The sequence below is a fragment of the Theropithecus gelada genome, chromosome 14, assembly GCF_003255815.1.
Source record: "Theropithecus gelada isolate Dixy chromosome 14, Tgel_1.0, whole genome shotgun sequence".
NCBI lineage: Eukaryota > Metazoa > Chordata > Mammalia > Primates > Cercopithecidae > Theropithecus > Theropithecus gelada.
In genome coordinates, this window is record NC_037682.1 from 77866762 (window position 1) to 77890605 (window position 23844).

The 23844-nt window shown below is 42.8% G+C and overlaps 1 protein-coding gene across 3 annotated transcripts in view; it reads right to left on the bottom strand.

Moving 5' to 3' along the window:
• Nucleotides 1–11176, bottom strand: part of SYTL2 (synaptotagmin like 2) — a 121728-nt gene extending 110552 nt beyond the window's left edge. For all 3 annotated transcript variants that reach the window (XM_025356837.1, XM_025356836.1, XM_025356835.1), the window contains exon 1: nt 10950–11176. The gene's annotated coding sequence lies outside the window, so the exon portion shown is untranslated. The remainder of the gene's footprint in view (nt 1–10949) is intronic.
• Nucleotides 11177–23844: the final 12668 nt, after the last annotated feature.

The window sequence follows — 23844 nt, forward strand, 5'->3', positions numbered from 1 at the left end:
GCTATGTAGATACAGAAATAAACCACAAAGTCTGAGTCCTCAGGAGCTCAATCTTTTCCCAAATTGTTCTTTTCATCTCCATCCTATTCCAACCACAGCTGCACGTCTCTTTGCTCCCTTTTTCCTTCTCTTTCTCCCCCTCTCCAGGTCTGAGCCACTTAAGAGTGAGGTCATGTGCTTCTCCCACATTCTGCAAAAGTTCTAGCACAGGTCCAAGTGCCCAAATGGGCACTAGGGAAAAATACTGTATTTAGTGACTTAAGAGGCAAATATTTAGTGAAACACATGGCTTTATTACCATTTTTTAAACCTGTTTTCATTATACTGTATTTCTGCCAACCTACCTTCCCCCAATTCTCTCAAAGCAGTTCTCCTAACAATCTCAAGAGGTTACAGATTAATAACAACAAGTAAATGAGCAGAAACCACTCTCCTCTCAATGATCTGTGGATCATGTGTCCCGCATGAGGGCAGTCAATAGAGGAGACCCTTAGAAAATCAGGAGGAGGCATCAAAAGCTTGAAGCAACAGAAAGTGGAAACATTTTCTGACACCTGATTCATCTGGATGTGAAAATTCTCTACCAGACTTCAACTTGTAACCATGAATAGAAAATAACCCAGAATCAGATTTTTAAGACTGGAAGGAACCTTATCTGGTCCAACTCTCTAACTTTATAAAGAAACCAAGGCTCATGGAGAAAGTGTGACTAAACCCAGATTGCAGATTGTCTTTGACAGATGCAGAAGTTGAAACCAAGCCACCTGCCTCCCAATGCAGGGCCCATTGTCTCCTTAGAGCAGCCAGGAGCACAGCACATGCCAAAAAGCAGTCCTTGAGGCAATGGCTACTAGCACTCACATGCCCCCATGGGTACACTGCCTTTCCAGTTACTTTCATTGCTTCCTCCTAGCAAGCCTCTGCCTTGCTTAGGGCAACTCAAGACAGCTCCCAGGAGCTCTGAGACTCCCTGTGTAACTGAACAACAACTCCCTCGAGTGGGAAGCCTGCTTTCATTCTATAAAATGGGACTATCTTCTGTCCTCTTCTGTTCAGGATTGTGATGAAGATCAATGAGATACTAGCCACCAAGGAAACCTACATTCTTTGAAGAAAACTTGAGTCCTAATAGAGCATTTATATCATGATTAAGTCCTACTAATACCAAGAGTTGGATTCCAGAATTTTATAAAGACTGATGTTTTTATTGCCTCTATGTTTAAACATTTTAAAAATATTAAGAGCAGGGGGGCACCCAAGATGGCCAAATAGGAACAGCTCCAGCCTCCAGCTCCCAGCATTAGCGACACAGAAGATGGGTGATTTCTGCATTTCCAACTGAGGTACTGGGTTCATCTCACTGGGGCATGTCAGAGAGTCGATGCTGGTCCACGGGTACAGCCCAACCAGCGAGAACTGAAGGAGGGTGAGGCACTGCCTCACCTGGGAAGCACAAGGGGGAAGGGAATTCCTTTTCCTAGCCAAGGGAAATTGAGACACGCAACACCTGGAAAATCGGGTAACTCCCACCCTAATACTGCACTTTACCAAGGGTCTTAGCAAATGGCACACCAGGAGATTATATCCCACACCTGGCCCGGAGGGTTCCACGCCCACAGAGCCTCCCTCATTGCTAGCACAGCAGTCAGAGATCTAACTGCAAGACAGCAGTGATGCTGGGGGAGAGGCGCCCGCCATTGTTGAGGCTTAAGTAGGTAAACAAAGCCTCCAGGAATCTCGAATTGGGTGGAGCCCACCACAGCTCAAGGAGGCCTGCCTGCCTCTGTAAACTCCACCTCTGGGGACAGGGCATAGCTAAACAAAAAGCAGCAGAAACCTCTGCAGATGTAAAAGTCCCTGTCTGACAGCTTTGAAGAGAGCAGTGGTTCTCCCAGCACGGAGGTTGAGATCTGAGAATGGACAGACTGCCTGCTCAAGTGGGTCCCTGACCCCTGAGTAACCTAACTGGGAGACATCCCCCACTAGGTGCAGACCGACACCTCACACCTCACATGGCTGGGTACACCCCTGAGACGAAGCTTCCAGAGCAAGAATCAGATAGCAACACTCGCTGTTCAGCAATATTCTATCTTCTGCAGCCTCTGCTGCTGACACCCAGGCAAACAGGGTCTGGAGTGGACCTCAAGCAAACTCCAACAGACCTGCAGATGAGGGTCCTGACTGTTAGAAGGAAAACTAACAAACAGAAAGGACACCCATACCAAAACCCCATCGGTACGTCACCATCATCAAAGATCAAAGGCAGATAAAACCACAAAGATGGGGAAAAAGCAGTGCAGAAAAGCTAGAAATTCAAAAAATCAGAGCACATCTCCCCCTCCGAAGGAACGGAGCTCATCGCAGCAACGGATCAAAGCTGGATGGAGAATGACTTTGACAAGTTGAGAGAAGAAGGATTCAGTCGATCAAACTTCTCAGAGCTAAAGGAGGAACTACGTAACCAGCGCAAAGAAACTAAAAACCTTGAACAAAGAATGGATGAATGGATAACTAGAATAATCAATGCAGAGAAGACCTTAAAAGAACCGATAGAGATGAAAACCATGACATGAGAACTACGTGACAAATGCACAAGCTTCAGTAACCAACTCGATCAACTGGAAGAAAGAGTATCAGTGATTGAAGATCAAATGAATGAAATGAAGCTAGAAGAGAAGTGTAGAGAAAAAAGAGTAAAAAGAAATGAACAAAGCCTCCAAGAAATATGGGATTATGTGAAAAGACCAAATCTATGTCTGATTGGTGTGCCTGAAAGTGACGGGGAAAATGGAACCAAGTTAGAAAACACTCTACAGTATATCATCCAGGAGAGCTTCCCCAACCTAGTAAGGCAGGCCAATATCCAAATTCAGGAAATACAGAGAACACCACAAAGACACTCCTCGAGAAAAGCAACCCCAAGACACATATCGTCAGATTCACCAAGGTTGAAATGAAGAAAAAAATGTTAAGGGCAGCCAGAGAGAAAGGTCGGGTTACCCACAAAGGGAAGCCCATCAGACTAACAGCAGATCTCTCGGCAGAAACTCTATAAGCCAGAGAGAGTGGGGGCCAAAATTCAACATTCTTAAAAAGAAGAATTTTAAACCCAGAATTTCATATCCACCCAAACTAAGTTTCATAAGTGAAGGAGAAATAAAATCCCTTACAGACAAGCAAATGCTTAGAGATTTTGTCACCACCAGGCCTGCCCTACAAGAGATCCTGAAGGAAGCACTAAACGTGGAAAGGAACAACCGGTACCAGCCATTGCAAAAACATGCCAAAATGTAAAGTCCATCGATGCTAGGAAGAAACTGCATTAACTAACCAGCAAAATAACCAGCTAATATCATAATGACAGGATCAAGTTCACACATAACAATCTTAACCTTAAATGAAAATGGACTAAATGCTCCAATTAAAACATACAGACTGGCAAATTGGATAAAGAGTCAAGACCCATCAGTTTGCTGTATTCAGGAGACCCATCTCACATGCAGAGACACACACAGGCTCAAAATAAAGGGATGGAGGAAGATCTACCAAGCAAATGGAAAACAAAAAAAAGCAGGGGTTGCAATCCTAGTCTCTGATAAAACAGACTTTAAACCATCAAAGATCAAAAGACACAAAGAAGGCAATTACATAATGGTAAAGGCATCAATACATCAGGAAGAGCTAACTATCCTAAATATATATGCACCCAATACAGGAGCACCCAGATTCATAAAGCAAGTCCTTAGAGACTTACAAAGAGACTTAGACTCCCACGCAATAATAATGGGAGACTTTAACACTCCACTGTCAACATTAGACAGATCAACGAGATAGAAAGTTAACAAGGATATCCAGGAATTGAACTCAACTCAGCACCAAGCAGACCTAATAGATATATACAGAACTTTCCACCCCAAATCAACAGAATATACATTCTTCTCAGCACCACATTGCACTTATTCCAAAATTGACCACATAGTTGGAAGTAAAGCACTCCTCAGCAAATGTCCAAGAGCAGAAATTATAACAAACTGTCTCTCAGACCACAGTGCAATCAAACTAGAACTCAGGACTAAGAAACTCAATCAAAACCGCTCAACTACATGGAAACTGAACAACCTGCTCCTGAATGACTACTGAATACATAACGAAATGAAGGCAGAAATAAAGATGGTCTTTGAAACCAATTAGAACAAAGATACAACATACCAGAATCTCTGGGACACATTTAAAGCAGTGTATAGAGGGAAATTTATAGCACTAGATGCCCACAAGAGAAAGTAGGAAAGATCTAAAATTGACACCCTAACATCACAATTAAAAGAACTAGAGAAGCAAGAGCAAACACATTCAAAAGCTAGCAGACGGCAAGAAACAACTAAGATCAGAGCACAACTGAAGGAGATAGAGACACAAAAAACTCTCCAAAAAATCAATGAATCCAGGAGCTGATTTTTTTGGAAAAGATCAACAAAATTGATAGACTGCTAGCAAGACTAATAAAGAAGAAAAGAGAGAAGAATCAAATAGATGCAAAAAAAAATGATAAAGGGGATATCACCACCGACCCCACTGAAATACAAACTACCATCAGAGAATACTATAAACACCTCTACGCAAATAAACTAGAAAATCTATAAGGAATGAATAATTTCCTGGACAATTACACCCTCCCAAGACTAAACCAGGAAGAAATTGAATCCCTGAATAGACCAATAGCAGGCTCTGAAATTGAGGCAATAATTAATAGCCTATCAACCAAAAAAAGTCCAGGACCAGATGGATTCACAGCCGAATTCTACCAGACGTACAAGGAGGAGCTGGTACCATTCCTTCTGAAACTATTCCAGTCAATGGAAAAACAGGGAATCCTCCCTAACTCATTTCATGAGGCCAATATCACCCTGATACCAAAGCCTGGCAGAGACACAACAAAAAAGGAGAATTTTAGACCAATATCCCTGATGAACATCGATGCAAAAATCCTCAATAAAATACTGGCAAACCGAATCCAGCAGCACATCAAAAAGCTTATCCACCATGATCAAGTGGGCTTCATCCCTGGGATGCAAGGCTGGTTCAACATATGCAAATCAATAAACGTAATCCAGCATTTAAACAGAACCAAAGACAAAAACCACATGATTATCTCAATAGATGCAGAAAAGGCCTTTGACAAAATTCAACAGCCCTTCATGCTAAAACTCTCAATAAATTCGGTATTGATGGCATGTATCTCAAAATAATAAGAGCTATTTATGACAAACTCACAGCCAATATCATACTGAATGGGCAAAAACTGGAAGCATTCCCTTTGAAAACTGGCACAAGACAGGAATGCCCTCTCTCACCACTCCTACTCAACATAGTGTTGGAAGTTCTGGCTAGGGCAATCAGGCAAGAGGAAGAAATAAAGGGTATTCAGTTAAGAAAACAAGAAGTCAAATTGTCCCTGTTTGCAGATGACATGATTGTATATTTAGAAAACCCCATCGTCTCAGCCCAAAATCTCCTTAAGCTGATAAGCAACTTCAGCAAAGTCTTAGGATACAAAATCAATGTGCAAAAATCACAAGCATTCTTATACACCAGTAACAGACAAACAGAGAGCCAAATCATGAATGAACTTCCATTCACAATTGCTTCAAAGAGAATAAAATACCTAGGAATCCAACTGACAAGGGATGTAAAGGACCTCTTCAAGGAGAACTACAAACCACTGCTCAGTGAAATAAAAGAGGACACAAACAAATGGAAGAACATACCATGCTCATGGATAGGAAGAATCAATATTGTGAAAATGGTCATACTGCCCAAGGTAATTGATAGATTCAATGCCATCCCCATCAAGCTACCAATGGCTTTCTTCACAGAATTGGAAAAAACTGCTTTAAAGTTCATATAGAACCAAAAAAGACCCCACATTGCAAAGACAATCCTAAGCCAAAAGAACAAAGCCGGAGGCATCACACTACCTGACTTCAAACTATACTACAAGGCTACAGTAACCAAAACAGCACGGTACTGGTACCAAAACAGAGATATAGACCAATGGAACAGAACAGAGGCCTTAGAAATAATACCACACATCTACAGCCATCTGATCCTTGACAAACCTGACAAAAACAAGAAATGGGGAAAGGATTCCCTATTTCATAAATGGTGCTGGGAAAATTGGCTAGCCATAAGTAGAAAGCTGAAACTGGATCCTTTCCTTACTCCCTATAGGAAAATTAATTCAAGATGGACTAGAGACTTAAATGCTAGACCTAAAACCATAAAAAACCCTAGAAGAAAACCTAGGTAATACCATTCAGGACATAGGCATGGGCAAGGATTTCATGTCTAAAACACCAAAAGCAACAGCAACAAAAGTCGAAATTGACAAATGGGATCTAATTAAACTAAAGAGCTTCTGCACAGCAAAAGAAACTACCATCAGAGTGAACAGGCAACCTACAGAATGGGAGAACATTTTTGCAATCTACTCATCTGACAAAGGGCTAATATCCAGAACCTATAAAGAACTCAAACAAATTTACAAGAAAAAAACAAACAACCCCATCAAAAAGTGGGCAAAGGATATGAACAGACACTTCTCAAAAGAAGACATTCATACAGCCAACAGACACATGAAAAAATGCTCATCATCACTGGCCCTCAGATAAATGCAAATCAAAACCACAATGAGATACTATCTCACATCAGTTAGAATGGCAATCATTAAAAAATCAGGAAACAACAGGTGCTGGAGAGGATGTGGAGAAATAGGAACACTTTTACACTGTTGGTGGGACTGTAAACTAGTTCAACTATTGTGGAAAACAGTGTGGCGATTCCTCAAGGATCTAGAACTAGAAATACCATTTGACCCAGCCACCCCATTACTGGGTATATACCCAAAGGTTTATAAATCATACTGCTATAAAGACACATGCACACTATGTTTATGGCAGCACTATTCACAATAGCAAAGACTTGGAATCAACCCAAATGTCCATCAGTGACAGACTGGATTAAGAAAATGTGGCACATATACACCATGGAATACTATGCAGCCATAAAAAAGGATGAGTTTGTGTCCTTTGTAGGGACATGGATGCAGCTGGAAACCATCATTCTCAGCAAACTATTGCAAGATGAGAAAGCCAAACACCGCATGTTCTCACTCATAGGTGGGAATTGAACAATGAGATTTCTTGGACACAGGAAGGGGAACATCACACACTGGGGCCTATTGTGGGGATGGGGGAGGGGGGAGGAATAGCATTAGGAGATATACCTAATGTAAATGATGAGTTAATGGGGGCAACACACCAATATGGCACAAGTATACATATGTAACAAACCTGCATGTTGTGCACATGTACCCTAGAACTTAAAGTATAATAAAAAATTAAAAAATTTTAAAAAAATTAATAGCATACACACATGCATGCAATCCAAGTAACAAACAATAGCATCTGACACTTGATCCTTACAGTGACTCTGGTAAGTGAGGATAGAATTTGTTCATTATCATCAATTTACAGAAGAGGAAACCAGCTCAGAGAAGCCATCTGTCTTGCCCAAGGTCACACAGGTAACAAAATGTAATGCTGGGGCAATGACTTTCTCTAGGTCCCTTTTGAATTTTCTGCAAATTAGTTTGTGAATTTTCTGATCAAATTTGGCACATCAGCAACACTAAAGAGCTACCTTCTGTTATATTTGAGATGTTTAGCAAGGAGTACAGTTCAACCCTGCATTTTCAACAGCAGCCCTATGGCCCAGCACTCATCTCTCCCAGAAGATAAATACAGGGAAATTATGAGGGGTGAACTTCGGGGCTCACAAACAAAATAAACCTTCATGATGCTTTTAATTTTAATAATTTATTTTCTACATTCTTTCAAAAACAATCTGAGATAGCTCTTAGCTCTGACAATAATTGAGTCAAAAGGGTTGTATTTACTTGTGTGTTTTTAAAATTTATTAATATAGATGCAAAGAAAAAGATTTGGAAGGATATATCCCAAGTTTCGCTTTAATTATTTCTGAGTATAGATTTATTGATATCATTATTATAATTATTAGAGATAGAGTCTTGCTCTGTCACCCAGGCTGTAGTGCAGTCACATGATCTCAGTTCACCACAACCTCCGCCTCCCGAGTTCATGAGAGTCTCCTGCCTCCGCCTCCTGAGTATCACACTGAGCTGGGACTACAGGCGCACGCCACCACGCCCAGCTAAGTTTTGTATTTTTAGTAGAGATGGGGTTTCACCATATTGGCCAGGCTGGTCTCGAACTGCTGACCTCGTGAACCACTTGCCTCAGCCTCCCAAAGTGCTGGGATTACAGACATTAGCCACTGCACCTGGCCTGGTATTATTATTAATGTTAATCTGGATCTTATTTTTTCTCCTGCAATGAATATGTTTAGTTTTGGTAACCAGAAAAATAAAGGATATTTTTATTTTAAAAACATTCTTCATTCTGAAAAGTGGGAAAAAGTGGATGTCTCCCCAGAGACTAGAGAAGCTCTATTACTGTGAACCAGATTGTGGAAAATTCAAACAGTAGTCTAAGCCCTCTAGAACCTTGGTCCTACTTCACCATCTGGGTACTTGAAGCCCCTAAGAATATACAACAATCTGCCAGGACACCAGTTTTATTCAGATATTTTGAAGAAAAAACTTTACATTTTTAAATCAAAGTCAATATATCATGAAATCAAATGAAAAAATTGCATAAGTGCAGGAGCATGCGTTGGTCTTCTCTTCCATTGCAGGATCTTCTATGGAAAAGTTTGGTAAGCCCTAAGACAAACATTATAATCTTATACCCCCCAACTTTTGAGAGAGAGACAACCTCATTAATACCAAGTAAGTTCTCCTCTTAATTTAAAAAAAAAAAAAGCCACATTTTTCTTCATCTACTGTATGTTTAAAAATTCTTTGTAGAACAGGTGACAAGCAAACATATTACCAGGGAGCTCTGGAAGCCTACAAGGGCACAGTTCACCCTACCTCCCCAAAGAGGAGAAACACCTAGACTAGCATCTGGGTTTTGAAGATGGTGGAACCTGGGCTTCCCCTAGTCTGCCTCACATTTCTACAAGGCAGCAGACTACTCTGCACAAGGTGCTAATTCATTCATTCCACAAGTGTTTATTGAGCAAAACCTGAAAAAGTCCTCTTAGGGGACAGTGGAATCATTCACCAACCAACGGTTAGGGCTAACGGGTCAGATGTGGACAATCAATCTTTCATTAAACCCCAAACCACCTCTAGGATAAAGCAAACAGGGCCCTGCCCCACCCACGCACTAGCAGCTGGGCAGGATTAGGGTAGGCCTTCTAGAACAGGACTGCTGCTGAGAGGCTAAGGCAGTCACAGATTACCTCCAGAATAACGGAAACTCCTGCACCATACACGACATAATAGCTCTAAGATGTTTTGCATAGTGCCTGACACCTGGTGAGAACTCAATAATGTTAGACATTTTTGCTGTCCTTATTCCAGCTTGCTTTTACTTAAGGAGCACAAAGAAAGTGTAAAATACAAAGGTTTTAGAATCAGAGATTGGATTTGAATCCCAGCTATGCTACTTCCTAGCTAAGTGACTCAAGGAAGCAATCTTTCTGAGCCTGTTTCTCACCTATAAAATAGAGTATAGTATATCACCCCTCATGTAACTTTGTGAGAATTAAGGATATATCACATACAAAGGAGTGTCTGAGCCATGGTAAGTGCCTAGTAAACAACAGTCAACATTGCCCTACTGCCGTCCCCACACCTTCTCTTCTTCCTAGCTGCTCTTGATGGGTTCTGCAATCTGATTTCACCTGGATACCACACTAAGGGTGAGAAGAGGCAGAACTTCAGGGGTGGAGGAAAGTGAGGGGAGGGAAATGCTGGAGACCTTCTATAGAAATCCAGCCAAGTCTTCAGCTCCTTTCAATCATCCTACCCTATCTGGCTGCTCCATCCAGCAGACAGCAGGGGTCACCATCCTGGTGGGGAATGGCTGCCAACAGGGGGACGGGAAGCTGGATGGCAGTTTGCATCCACCCCGCCTTCCAGGGTCTGTCTGTCTGAAGCCCCACCGGGCTTCATCTGCACATCCCTGCGGGGCTGTGTGGCTCAGCGGGCTGACAGTGTGACTCACAGCCTGTTCTTATCTAGGCTTCTATCTCAACCCTGAGCCCAAAGCCCTGGAGGCTGCTGGTCACAAACCAGCACTAACTGAAAAGAAGAACTTTTCATTAAGGCAGGAAATGGAGCCCCTCAAGGTCAGAAGGGATTTATAAAGAGAGGAAGGAAAGGGAAGAGGCGGCAGGATGGGTGCAGAGAAAGAGAGACCCACTTCCTATATGCTGGTAGAGCCCTGTGTCTTAGAAGCTAAAAACAGTCGTTTTTCCACTTTGAAGGATGATAAAGCCCACTCGTGTAGTTTATAGCTCGCCGTGGGACGAGGTGTGGGTATGGAAGAGAAATTCAAAACGAGTCCTATTTTCAAAGGAGAAATCATCATCCCCTGGCCGGCCCCTCCCAACACCCCACCTGTAAACAGGTCCTGACGCTCCTACCTTTCTGCACCTGAGCAATCTGAGGGGCAGTTACTCTGCAGCCAGGTCTCTCCAGCACCCAGCCTCAAGCCCAGGTCAGTCCCTGAAAGCCCCAGAAAACGCGACAGCTCCGCAGAACCCTCGCCTACCCCGGCATCCCAGCTTCCTGGCCGCCTGGGCAGCGGAGGTGGCTCTGGAGTAGGTGGGAAACTGAGGAAAGGAGCTTTCCCGGTGCCAAAACGCAGTTCCCATTTTAGAACTGGGAAGACTAAGGAACATCATTCTACACCACCTCCCTCACTTAACAGAGAAGGAAGCAGAGACCAAGAGAGGGAAACAAAGTTGCCTGAGGTAACACAGCGAGTGGGCAAAGTAGTGACTGGAACCCGAGTGCGCACCTCGGAGTCGCTGCCGGGCAGGGAGCGCGCCTCGCCGTCTCTCTCGTCTTCTGGCCACCGGCCCTCGGCCTGGCGGAGCAAACTGCGCAGCCCCCGGCGCGGCGCGTTACCTTCCCCAGGGCTGGGCGCTGTAAGCCTTCACTCTCCCGATGGGCGCTGGCGGCTTTGCCCGGCTCGCACGCGCGCGGCGCGGCCCGGGTGTAGCCCGGCCCTGTCAACGCAGAGCGGCGTGCACGAGTCCCCCCGCCCCGCGGGCGGCTAGCAGCGCGCCGGGGGTGGTCCCGGATGCTCGGGCCAATGGCTCTTCGCCTGCTCCCCGCCCCGGCCCTCCCCTGCCTCCTCGCCGGCACCCAGCGCCCGCCAGCGCCAGCCCTCTCCCCTTCCCTCTCTTCGCCCTCCGCCCCCGCCTGCTGCTTCTCTCCCGCTCCTAGCCTCCTTCTGAAGTGTACCTTGCCCCGAAACAACTTGTTTTCTGTGCAAATAAAGCAGCACTGTCGTTATTGTTATTATTATTTTTATCACGGCGCGTTAGGGGGCCTTGGAGCCCGAGAGCGTGGAGCACTAGGAGCCCCGGCACTCAGAGAGGGGACAGCCACCGCGCAGGGAAAGGGGCGCGGAGGGTATGGAGCCGGGTCATGGGGTAAGTTGCTTTAACCTTCGGGATGTCAATTTCCTCACGTGTGAAATAGAAGGGGGAAAAAACAATAAAGGCTTACGGGTTGTTGAGAGGACTAAATGAAGTGATGCTTTAAAATAGAATAATACCTACAGAAAGGTGAGGGTGTCATGTACTGCCTGAGCTACCTACTAGGGTATGCACAGTGGACTGGTAAGCTCCTAGAAGACGCTGTCTGGCAGGGAGGCAGACAATACAATACAGTAAATACAATATTGTGGTCGGGCGCGGTGGCTCACGCCTGTAATCCCAGCATTTTGGGAGGCCGAGGCAGGTGGATAACCTGAGGTCAGGAGTTCGGGACCAGTCCGGCCAACACAGCAAAACTCTGTTCTAATTAGAAAAAAAGAAAAAAGAAAAATTAGCCGGGTGTGGTGGTGAGCGCCCGCCGTCCCAGCTACTTAGGAAGCTGAGGCAGGAGACTCGCTTGAACCCGAGAGGCGGAGGCTGCAGTGAGCCAAATCGCACCACTGCACTCCAGCCTGGGTGACAGAGCAAGACTCCATCCCAAAAAATAAATAAATAAATAAAATAATTTAGAAAATGTATCACGGCCCATTTTACAAGTTACCCATGATGGGGCCAGCCCAGGCAAACCTCAGCAGGTGAACCTTAGAGCCTTTTTCCTTATCATCTCCTGGACTAGTGTTGTCTATTCAACTGAGGGTGGCCCAGGTCTGCCTTTGGTTCTTCCAAAGGTCTTCCTTCTCCCAAACTTACAAATACTTACCCTCAAGGACCTCATGTAGTGCCCAGTGCAGGCTGCTAGCCTGGACCAAGAGTCCTGGCACTGTGCAGAGATGTATATTCTGGCTTTCATTCAGCCTTTGAGAACCTGGTATGTCCCTGTGCTGTGTGAGCACTCCACATGCAAAAGAGGAATAAGCCACTGGTCTTGCCTTTGAAGAGACAAATTTGTAAATAATTTCATTTTAGGGTAAGTGTTATAATAGGTTTACAAAGTGTTGCAGAGTCACTATGCTGAAGGAGGCGGACAATAAAAACTTAAAAACGAAACAAATGTGACCAAGGTAGGTCTTGAAGGAGGGCTACAAATTAGGTCAGATTGAAGGGGTGACAGAACACTGGGTGCAGAGAGGCAGGCAGAGACATGGAGATGCCTGTTATATGTCATGGCTATTGCACAGGATTTGGGACAATGAGGCAGAGATGAAGCTAAGGAGGTAGGTGGGCAGATGTTGGAGGAGTGGCTGTACCTGCCTTGCCTAGGGAAGCAGGCTGTGTCCTGCTGGTGATGGCTGCTAGCAAATGATTTTAGGCAGGGGAGTAGCATGACCTCAGATGCTTTTGGTACTTCACTTTTATTGTTGATTGCACCTGTCTTGGTTATACCCTTCCTGCCCCGCTCTAGCTCTGGAGGGCAGACACTAGGTCTTGCTCACCTCTGGGTGCCTTGCATCACCTAGCATAGGGCTTTGAAGGAACTAAATATATGCTGTTCCCAGTATCACTCCTCCCCTGGAAACAAATAGCAATGCCTAAATGCTAGAGAGGGTCACAGGATACTCGCTTCAGGTTGTGGGGCAGGCAAGTGGGGAGAAATTTTAAGGCAGGGTCTTGTTATGGCTCCCAATTCATCCAAATCTTGTATGACTCAGAGACTAAACCTTAGAGCTCTTGGCCAAGGTCCAAATGCTATTAGAAATGTCCATTTCTAATAGGACCTTAGACCAATTACTCAACCTCCCTGTGCTTCAGTTTGCTCATTTGTTAGAGAGAAAATAATTGCACTGCTCTCTCAGGCCTACTGTGAAGATTAAAAGAAGATGCACATGTTTAGCACAATGCCTTGCACATATAGAGTGCTGAATAAGCCTTGGTTAACATGATCATATCAAGTCGGCAGTGGCCTGTTCCACTTATCCCATAGGAACCCTTCAAAATGGTTTGCATATAAGTGACACTTAAACTTCACAGAATTCTAGGTTGACACTGAAAGGGAAGGCAAGGGCTGGGCGCGGTGGCTCAAGCCTGTAATCCCAGCACTTTGGGAGGCCCAGACCGGCGGATCACGAGGTCAGGATATCAAGACCATCTTGGCTAACACGGTGAAACCCCGTCTCTACTAAAAAATACAAAAAACTAGCCAGGCGAGGTGGCAGGCGCCTGTAGTCCCAGCTACTCGGGAGGCTGAGGCCGGAGAATGGCGTAAACCCGAGGGGCGGAGCTTGCAGTGAGCTGAGATCCGGCCACTGCACTCCAGCCTGGGCAACAGAGCCAGACTCCGTCTCAAAAAAAAAAAAAAGAAAAAGAAAGGGAAGGCAAGATGGTAGGGATACCATGGTGTAAGGTTAAATGCACAGACTTTGGTGCATCTCCTGGCTCTACCACAGAACTTGCTGGGTGACTTTGGACAAGTCAGTTAAATTTCCTTCTTTTGCTGGGTGACTTTGGACAAGTCTCCTTCCTGCCTACCTCCCTCCCTCCCTTCCCTCCTTCCCTCCTTCCCTCCTTCCTTTGTTGGCAGGGTCTCACTTTGCTGCCCAGGCAGTGGCACAAACACAGCTCACTGCAGCCTCAACCTCCCAAGCTCAAGCCGTCCTCCCACCTCAGCCTTCCAGGTAGCTGGGACTACAAGCATATACCACCACGCCCAGCTAATTATTGTATTCTTGGTAGAGATGTGGTTTCACAATGTTGACCTCTTGAGCTGAAGCAATCTGCCCACCTCAGCGTCTCTAAGTGTTGGGATTACGGGCGTGAGCCACTGCACCCAGCCTAAGTCACTTCTGTTATGATTGTTCTTCTATAAAATAGAAGTAGTCATATTACCTGCCCCATGCCAAGGAGATAACACATAACACATATAGCACATTGCCTGGCCCAAGGTAATATCTCAATTCATGTTAGCTAATGGTGTGATAATGGTTGGAAGAGAGTTATTATAGTTTTTGGAAAGAATAATCTCCATGCCTCTGCCTGCCTCTCTGTACCCCAGTTTTCTGTCACCCCTTCCATCTGACCTAACTTATAGCCCTCCTTCAAGATCTACCTTGGTTACATTTGAATTTAAGCTTTTATTGTTCCCCTCCTTCAGTGTATGTGACTGTAACTAATATATTGGAAAGCAGAAGTGTAATCCTGGAAAAAACTAAACCTACATGTAAAAGTTGGTGCTGGATCTGTGAAAACTAACTGGGACAGGAGTAGAAGTGAGCTTAGAAAACTGCAGGTGGGGCATGGGCTTGGAAGAGTTTTGTAGGTAGACTTATTTAAGTTGAGAACTCCTGTCTGAACAAGGATGAGATTCTTGTAGCTCTACGGAACTGAACAAAATGGAATATTGTTTGCAGAATTGTGTATGACCACTCTCTGAGCTGCCTTCTTGGAATGGTGGAAGGCTGGTGCTTTTAAATGAGCATCTGAAATTTAACCCCTAACACGATCCAACAGTGACTTTGTAGAGTCACAGGCAAATTGCTAAATTGTTTAGTTTTATCAGCTAGTTAGTAAGTAAATATTCATTGGTAGCATAGGCTAGGTGTGGTTCCTTCAAGCTTGAAGTATCCTCCCCTCTATTTCTGACGCAAGGAATCATTCTTATGCATCAAGGCCTAGGACAAATGTCACAAGATTCACCCTCCTAGACTGAATAAATTAATCCTTGCAACTTCTCCAATTCCCATGGTGTATTCCTCAAGCATTTTCTTGACATTGATTTCATCCTGTCTTTATAGTTACTTGTCACAGGATCTGCCACTCCTGACTAGTTTTAAAGCTCACCCACCTGAGGGACCCCTTCTTTCTCTTGTATTTCTTCTTACCACTTCCATCCTTCTCCCCACCTCATCTCTACCCAAAATGACTTATACACAATACGCACTAAATAAATACTTGATAAATTGCATTGACAAGCAGGTCTCTCATAGTATGCATGTTACAAAGAGCGGCACTTTTGCCACAGTGAAAAAGTAAAAGAACCTTTCTCTTAAAGACATGACTTTGTCTTTAAGCTATGTGAATTTATAACTTCTTAACCACCAGAAATTGTAGATATTGCTAAAATGCTATATAATTATATCTGGCATGGTAATGTGGTTAGATGACTTATACCAGTTAGGTATCAAATGTACAGCATATAAAACACACTTTAGTCATGGTACTGGGTCACCAAAGCAAGAATTTGGTTTTTTAAATAATTTGTAAATGCTGAATATCCTTTTAACTTTCAAAAGTACAAAACTTTGGCCTTGAATCAAATTGTGTTAGCAATCTCTCCACAGTCTTTAATAATGCCTTGAACTTCTACAGCTCTTTGTATTTTTCAAAGCCCTTTCACTTTGATTATCTTGTTTGATCTTCACTCAACCCTATGATGTAGGAAGGGCAGCTATTACTGTCTGCATTTTACAGATGAAGATAGGAGGCACATGAGAGGATCAGGCCCTTAAACCGAGGCCAAATGGCAAATGACAAAGTCAAGGTTAGAACCCAGGGATCTACTATACCAGAGGTATTTCATATATTTGTGAAGACTATGGCATCATTATTTATCATCTTTATGAGCAACAATCTCATATATTATAATTTGTAACCATGTGTATGTATTTTCATATGGCCTTCCTTTAAAAAGTAAAGAAAAACTGGCCAGGCACAGTGACTCATTCCTGTAATCCCAGCACTTTGGGAAGCCAAGGCTGGTGGATTGCTTGAGCTCAGGAGTTCAAGACCACCCTAGACAACATGGTAAAACCCCATCTCTACCAAAAGTACAAAAAAATAGCCAGGTGTGGTGGTGCACGCCTGTAATCCCAGCTACTTGAGAGGCTGAGGCAGGAGAATCGCTTGAACCTGGGAGGCAGAGGTTGCAGTGAGCCGAGATCACACCACTGCCCTCCAGCCTGGGTGACGGAGTGAGACTCCTTCTCAATACATGAAAAATAAGGAAAGAAAAAGAAAAAGTAAAGAACAACTTTTGTAGTGATCACCTCCCTCAGATATGTATGTGTCGTCATCATTACTTATTACTTCAATGTCTTTCATCTGTGACTGTCAACGCTCTACTTTTTAAAAAACCTCTAGGTTTCCTCTGTAAGTGTTTTAGAACAGATTTTGTTGTTTTAATGTTTAATGACAAAACAAATATTACTTCAAAAAATAGAAGACCTCCACTTATATGAAGTACCTAGAATAGTCAAAAGCAAAGAGACAGAAAGTAGAATAGATGTTACCAGGGGCTAGAGAGGAGAAGGTATTAGGGAGTTACTGTTTAATGGATATAGAGTCTCAGTGTGGGACAATGAGAAAGTTCTGGAGATGTTCTGCATGCACGTTGCAGAACAATGTGAGTGTACTTCATACCACAGACCTGTACATTTTTAAATGGTTAGAATGGCTGGGTATGGTGGCTCATGCCTGTAATCCCAAGACTTTGGGACGCTGAGGCAGGAAGACTGCTTGAGCCCAGGAGTTTGAGACCAGCCTGGGCAGCATAGTGAGAACTGTTCTCTACAAAAAAATAAAAATAAAAATAAAAAATAGCTGGACATGGTGGCACATGCCTGTGGTCCCGGCTACCCAGGAGACTGACGTGGGAGGATCGCTTGAGTCTGGGAGGTCAAGGCTACAGTGAGCCATGATCATGCCACTAAACTTTCCAGCCTGGGTGACAGAGCAAAACCCTGTCTCAAAAAAAAAAAAAAAAAAAAAAACAAAGACCATCTTATAAGAGAGTCTCCCTGGTAGAAGAAGGCTAGTTATAATGTCATAACCCATGACCTTTTAGTTTTATTTATTTAATCTTTGAAATTCATCTTACCTAAGAGCCCCTCTGCACCTACTACAGAAGAGAAAACAGTAATCTGTGTAGGGACTCTTACTAACTTTTTAAAATAATCCAGAATGGGGTTGAACACTTGGGTGACAGAGTGAGATCCTGGTAGACTATTACAGCTACTACTATTTGAGTGCTTCCTACCCGCCAGGAGCTAGACTAAATTCGTGTATACCCATTATTTCATGTAATTATCTAAGCAGCTCTCAGTGGTTACAGATGAGAAGTTGAGTTATATGAGGGTTTAGTTACTTACCCAAGGATACACAGCCTGTGCTGTTTAAAATGGTAGCCACCAGCCCCCTGGGGCTAGTGACTAGTCTAGATTGAGATATATTGTTAAGTATAAAATACACACACACACCCCCCTCATCAATAATTTTGTATTGATTACATGTTGAAATGATATTTTGAATATATTAAATTAAATTTAATGTTATCAAAATTAATTTCATCTGTTTCTTTTTACTTCCTAGTGTGGCTACTAGAATATTTTAAATTAAATATGTGGCTTATATTATATTTCTTTTGGAAAGGGCTGCTTAAAGCTGACTGGGTAACTTTCTCTACCTCAGTTTTCCCACTTGGGAGAAGAGGCAGTCAGCTCTGTTTCTCATTGTTTCAGTAGCAAGTTCTCCCATCACCTCCTTCCTACCATGGTGCCACATCCAGAGAGGCACCTATGAGTTATTGTATATAGGATAAGAGAGTCATGTTGAAAGATCTTACCTCTGTGTTAGTTACTCTGCTTTAGAATTCAAAGCACAATAATTACAAAATGTTATCATTGCTACTGACTGGGGTTTTATCCCCTGTTCTTTTCAAGTACAGAAGGACAGAAGGACCTTTGTTCCTTTGTTTCTTTCTTTCTTTCTTTTCTTTTTTTTTTTTTTTTTGGAGTGCAGTGGTGTGATCTTGGCTCACTGCAATCTCTACCTCCCAGATTCAAGCGATTTTCTTGGCTCAGCCTCCCAAGTAGTTGGAATTATAGGCATGCGCCACCAGGCCCAGCTAATTTTTGTATTTTTAGTGGAGACAGGACCTCACCATGTTGGCCAGGCTGTTCTCGAACTCCTGACCTCAAGTGATCCACCTGCCTTGGCCTTCCAAAGTGCTGGTATTATAGGCATGAGCCACTATGCCTGGCCAGAGGAACCTTGATTAACCATACACTACAAGGATGAAGTGCCTGGTGCACATGAAACATACACATAAAACATAATTTTGTTCCATCCCTTGTTTACTCAATTACTCATTCATGTACTTATTTCATATTATAAATATTTATTGAATGACCATTATATATGGTATATTGCTATGAAGAATTCAAAGATGAATCAGATTAGGGTTTGCTGTTGATTCTCTTTCAAAAATAGTTTACTTCCTTGCTTTTTATATTGAATATCACAGGCAACGTAAGTAAAAAACCCTGGACAAGGGGGTCATATGGCCAAAAATCTAGTTCTGGTCTTATGTAAAAATCAGCAGGTCTCTTCAACTCTGAATCTCAGATTTTCCATCAATAAAAATTGGAAAGGATGAATAAAAATATTTACTTGCCTATAGTAAAAATGTAAATGAGATCATGGTAATGTATAAATTACTATCTATCTACCTACCTATCTATCTATTTAAGACAGGGTCTCGCTCTGTCACCCAGGCTGCAGGAAAGTGGTGTAATCATAGCTTACTGCAGCTTTGATCTCCTGAACTCAAGCATTCCTCCCACCTCAGCCTCCAGAGTAGCTGAAACTACAAGCATGCACCACCATGCATGGCTAATATTTTGTATTTATTAAAAGATACTGAATTTGAAGTCAGGAGATTTGTCTTCTCTTCTGGACCCTGCTAACAACATTCTGTGTGGCCTTGAATAGGTCTTTTAACCTCTCCTACCTCGGTGTCCTTATCTCTAAAAATAAGAAGTCAGGCTACATAGATTCCAAGATCTCTTCTAGCTCAAAATCCCACGTTTTAAGAGTTTATGATTTTTAAGATAGTCATTCTCTGAAGATCAGCATTTAAATTTACCTGTCATAATTTTCATATCAATTATCTAGTCATATATCTTATAGGGTTTAAATGTATGAAATACTAGTAGGTTTTCTGAAAATTGTGCTTGCTTGTTTGCAGAAAAATCTCTATTTCAGATTGTGTTACCCTCTGCATCTTTAAAAGACAAACGGAAAAGAAAAATGTTAAAGAAACTTAAAACAACTGTTTCAGTTCTCTATTGGTGTGCTTGCTACAAACCACTCCAAAATGCAGTGGTTAAAATGATGATTTATCATTTCTCACGATTCCATGGGTTGGGTGGTCCTGCTGCTGCACTCACTACTTGGGATTTCTTATGTGGCTGCATTCAGCTGAGGGCTCTGCTGAGGGTGGAACCCCCAAGATGGTCTCTCCTCCTGGGCCTTTCCCCATATGTCCTCTCATTCAGTAATTTAGCCTAAGCTTTTCACATGGCTGCTGGATCCCAAGCATTGCAAGAGTCAAGCCTCAATGTGCAAGTGTTTATGTCATGCTTGCTAATGTTCATTTGGCCAAAGCAGGTTTTGTGGCCAAGTTCAGTATCAATGTGGAAGGACCTGAATATCTGGAAGCATGTTTCATCAGGGACCACCAATGTAACAGTCTGCTGCCACAACTTCATTCAACTGGATTCTAGCTAACTGAGATCTCATCCCTCTCTCTCATGCTCTAACATAAATCATTTCATCTTCTACTTACATGCTTTGTGCATTCTTGTATTTCTGCATATGTAACACTCCACTTTAATTATTGTTTATATTTTGGCCTTCACTCTCCAAAATGGAAGTTTCATGAATAAGGGAAGAGACAGTGTCTTATTCCTCTCTGAATGTTCAGCATCAATGTCTCTGCATGAGGGACACTGCACTGAATTGAATTTTTGAGAACTTCATCAAATGCAAAGGGCAGATCATTTCATTTAAGATTGCAGCAGGGCAAGGATTCCTAACCTAGGTTCTTTATTTTCATCAATGCCTATTTGAAATTTAGCATTTCCTTCCATTATAAATGTAAGCAACAACCCACAGTAGTATTATCAGTAGATGCAACTTTATTACCAATAGAATTTTTTATTTAACACTACAGTTGGCTTGTTGCAGATATTTTAAATACTAAATTTTTTAAAATAACTTTAAAAATTTTGAACGATGATTTAAATATAATTGATTTTCTATGTAATCCTGGGTATTTTATTTTATTTCATTTAGAAACATTATTCTCAGAAGGAATGCATGGGTTTTACCAAACTTCCCAGACTGTCCATGGCAAAGTAAAGATACAGAACCCCTGCCTAGAGTGAGCACCTGATTTGGAAGACATTTAATACCCAGAAGACATTTAATATTCCACCCCACAGGGGCAGCATCAGCATCACCTGGGAACATGTTAGAAAAGCAGATTATCAGGCTCTACCACAGACATTCTAACTCTGGGGGTGAGGCCAAGCAGTCTGTGCTTCTATAAGCCTTCCAGGTGATTCTGGCATGTACAACAGTTTAAGAGCCATTAAACTAGGAAAAATAGTGAATTGCAACTGAGGTATACAGGGGTTGCTAAAGCCTATTTAATCAATCAATAAGTATTGATAAATCATGATGTGTATCTCCTATTCCTCAGCACTGGGAAAGGTACCACAGGAAAACGTTCTACATCTTCATTTGAGCGATGATAATGCAGATGTGTACATATATAAAAAGATTTAGGCTGCACACTTAAGATTTGGGCACTTTACTAAATGCATGTTATATCTCAATTTTTAAAATAAGTGTACTGTAGGAGACATATAAGAGTTCAATGCATAATCCCTGCCTTCAATGAACTCTTCAATCACTTTAGAAATCCATTTATCCAATCATTTATTGAGTGCCAGGCAGGGTGCTGCATGCTGAGGGATACAAGAGCGAATGAACCAGGCATGAAGTCTGTCCTCATGAAGTATACATTCTAGTGGGAGAGTCAGAGAAATAAACAGGCAACTCTGAAACAGTGATAACACCTATTAATTATGAATAATATGCACGCTAGTTACCATATTTCACTGATTCTAAGATGCACATCTTTTGTATAGCTTAACATTTCTGAAATAAGGATGTGTTTTGCATTCTACAATTGCCAGTTTAACTTAAAGTGTTTTTCTAATGTTATGTAAAGTAATGGTTTATCTTCAGTTTAGAGCGTCTTATAGATTCTAAAATATTAAGTATCACAGGAGTTCAGAGAGATGTAGACCAATAAGAATTCCAGGAGTCAAAAAAGGGAAAGGTGAGACTTGAGCCAGGTTGAAGAAAGAGTAGGATTTTTAAAAGAGGAATAACAGGGACAACTGGAGGTGAAGGCACCAGAGCTGGGAGGAGCAAGCCGTGATTGAGAGACACAGGTTCCAGTGGGACAAAGAAGGGGAGTGTTAGGAAGCGAAGGGAGCTGAATGGCCAGACATGTTAAAATCAGATTATAAAAGGCCTGGAAAGTCCAGCAATGGTACAGTTAAACATAAGAAGCAACTGAAGATTTCTGAGCAGAAGAATGAAAGAGCTTAAGTATGTGGAATGGACTCTGGGACAGGAGAACAGGAGCTATATATACGTCCATTTTCAATTTTTGGTCAACGATTTTGAGATTAAAGGAAGTAGATTCAGTACCCAGAGAGTTTATGTGCTCACAGTGGAGCCAAGACAAATATAAGATGACTACATACACATGAGCATGTGGCAGAGATGAATGAGCCAACATCCAACCACTCCCCAGAATCCGGTGGGAGAGCACACCCACTGGGTGTTGTTGCTCTTGAACAGCTCTACCTGAATGACTGTGCTAGACCCTGCCATTGGCAGCAGAGCCAGCCACACCAGCACTGGGGCCCTGGCCATCTCTGCCACTTAGTTGGGCCTCATAGAGAGCCCTAGGTGCTCAAAGACTCATTTATCTGCCTTCTGTTTTAAAGAGTTCTGATAGTTATACCAAATTTATTGAATCTTTACCACATCCCTATAAGGTAGGTGTTACCACTCCCATTTTACAGATGAGGACACTAAGGATCAGAGAGGTGAAGAAATTCACACCCTAGTCTGTCTCCTCTCAAAGTCTGTTCTTTTAGCCAGTCTTCTCTGTGAGTCTCAGGTGTAAGGAGACTGCCAGATCAATGATCTCGGACTCCCAGTCATGGGGTCTGGAATGGCTAGTGCTAACAAAAACTGAGCTTGGAGCCCACCCCTGTGCAGAAAATTACAGCCTTGCCCCAACCTTGGCCATGCTCAAGCATCTATAAGACTGGATCTTACTATTTGCTCTGCACTTTAATTATTCTGCCAGGGCAGAGAACCTGTCTTAAATCCCTGACCCATTGACTTTCTCCTGTCAACCTCCTCCTTCCAGTTGTGGTCCTATTCCAAATTAGATGAACCCCTGCAACCTCAGCCTTGCTGCCTGCCTGGATCTGAGAGCCATCACTGTCTGGAAACTGCTGCTGCTAAGTCCCACTCCCTGACATCTGATTTCCCGTTAGGTCAGGGAGTATCTAAGGCTTCAAACCAGAAACTATAGCTGTGCTCAGATTGGGATACAGCTGGCCATTAGCTGTGGGAAGTAGTAGATAAAGATAAGAAGGAATCCCAAGGAGAGTATTTAGGGACAAAGGCAAGGAGGGGAAACCACAGCCAGGCCAAAGACATATCAATCCAAGCCTGACAGAGAGGAGAGACCAGCTGACAGGGAGTAGGACTGTAACTGACGCCAACATTAACGAACAAGTGCATGCAAAAGGGAGGATGGAGGTGAAAATAGCAATGACTTCCCAAGCAAACACTTGAATGTGAAGGCAGGGCTTTCTTGTAGGCCTCTGAGTGTGGAGAGAATAGTAAGGTCCCCACGCTGGCTTAAACATTTGGACCTGACCTTGTGGCTCTGACTAAGCCCTCAGGCATTATCATGGAACATTGGTTGCTTTCACCACAATCCAGCCCAGTCCCAGCCTCCTCCCTCTCGCCACCCTCCTTCATTTGTTCACTTACTCAACTAACAAACATTTGAGCCTCCACTAGAATATAAGTTCCATGCAGGCAGAAACACTGTCTTTTTCATCATTTTAAGGCTTAAAATCCAGAGCAGTTTCTGACACATAGTAGGCACTGGATATATTTGTAGAATGAATAAATAATTGATGAGTGTTTGGGAAATGTGCTGAGTCCTAGATTATCTTCTGGTGTGCCAATAGCCTTAAATAGAATATCAAGTACATGTTGCCGGCTGATATTCACCAACAGTAAAATTCAAGATTTTAGTAGTCTAGCAGCTGCCAGCTTGCACAGTCTTCAGTCAGATACTTCCTACATTAAGATCATTTACAAATTTCTAAGACAAGAAATAGCATGTGGACTTGAAAGCAGGTAAAGATA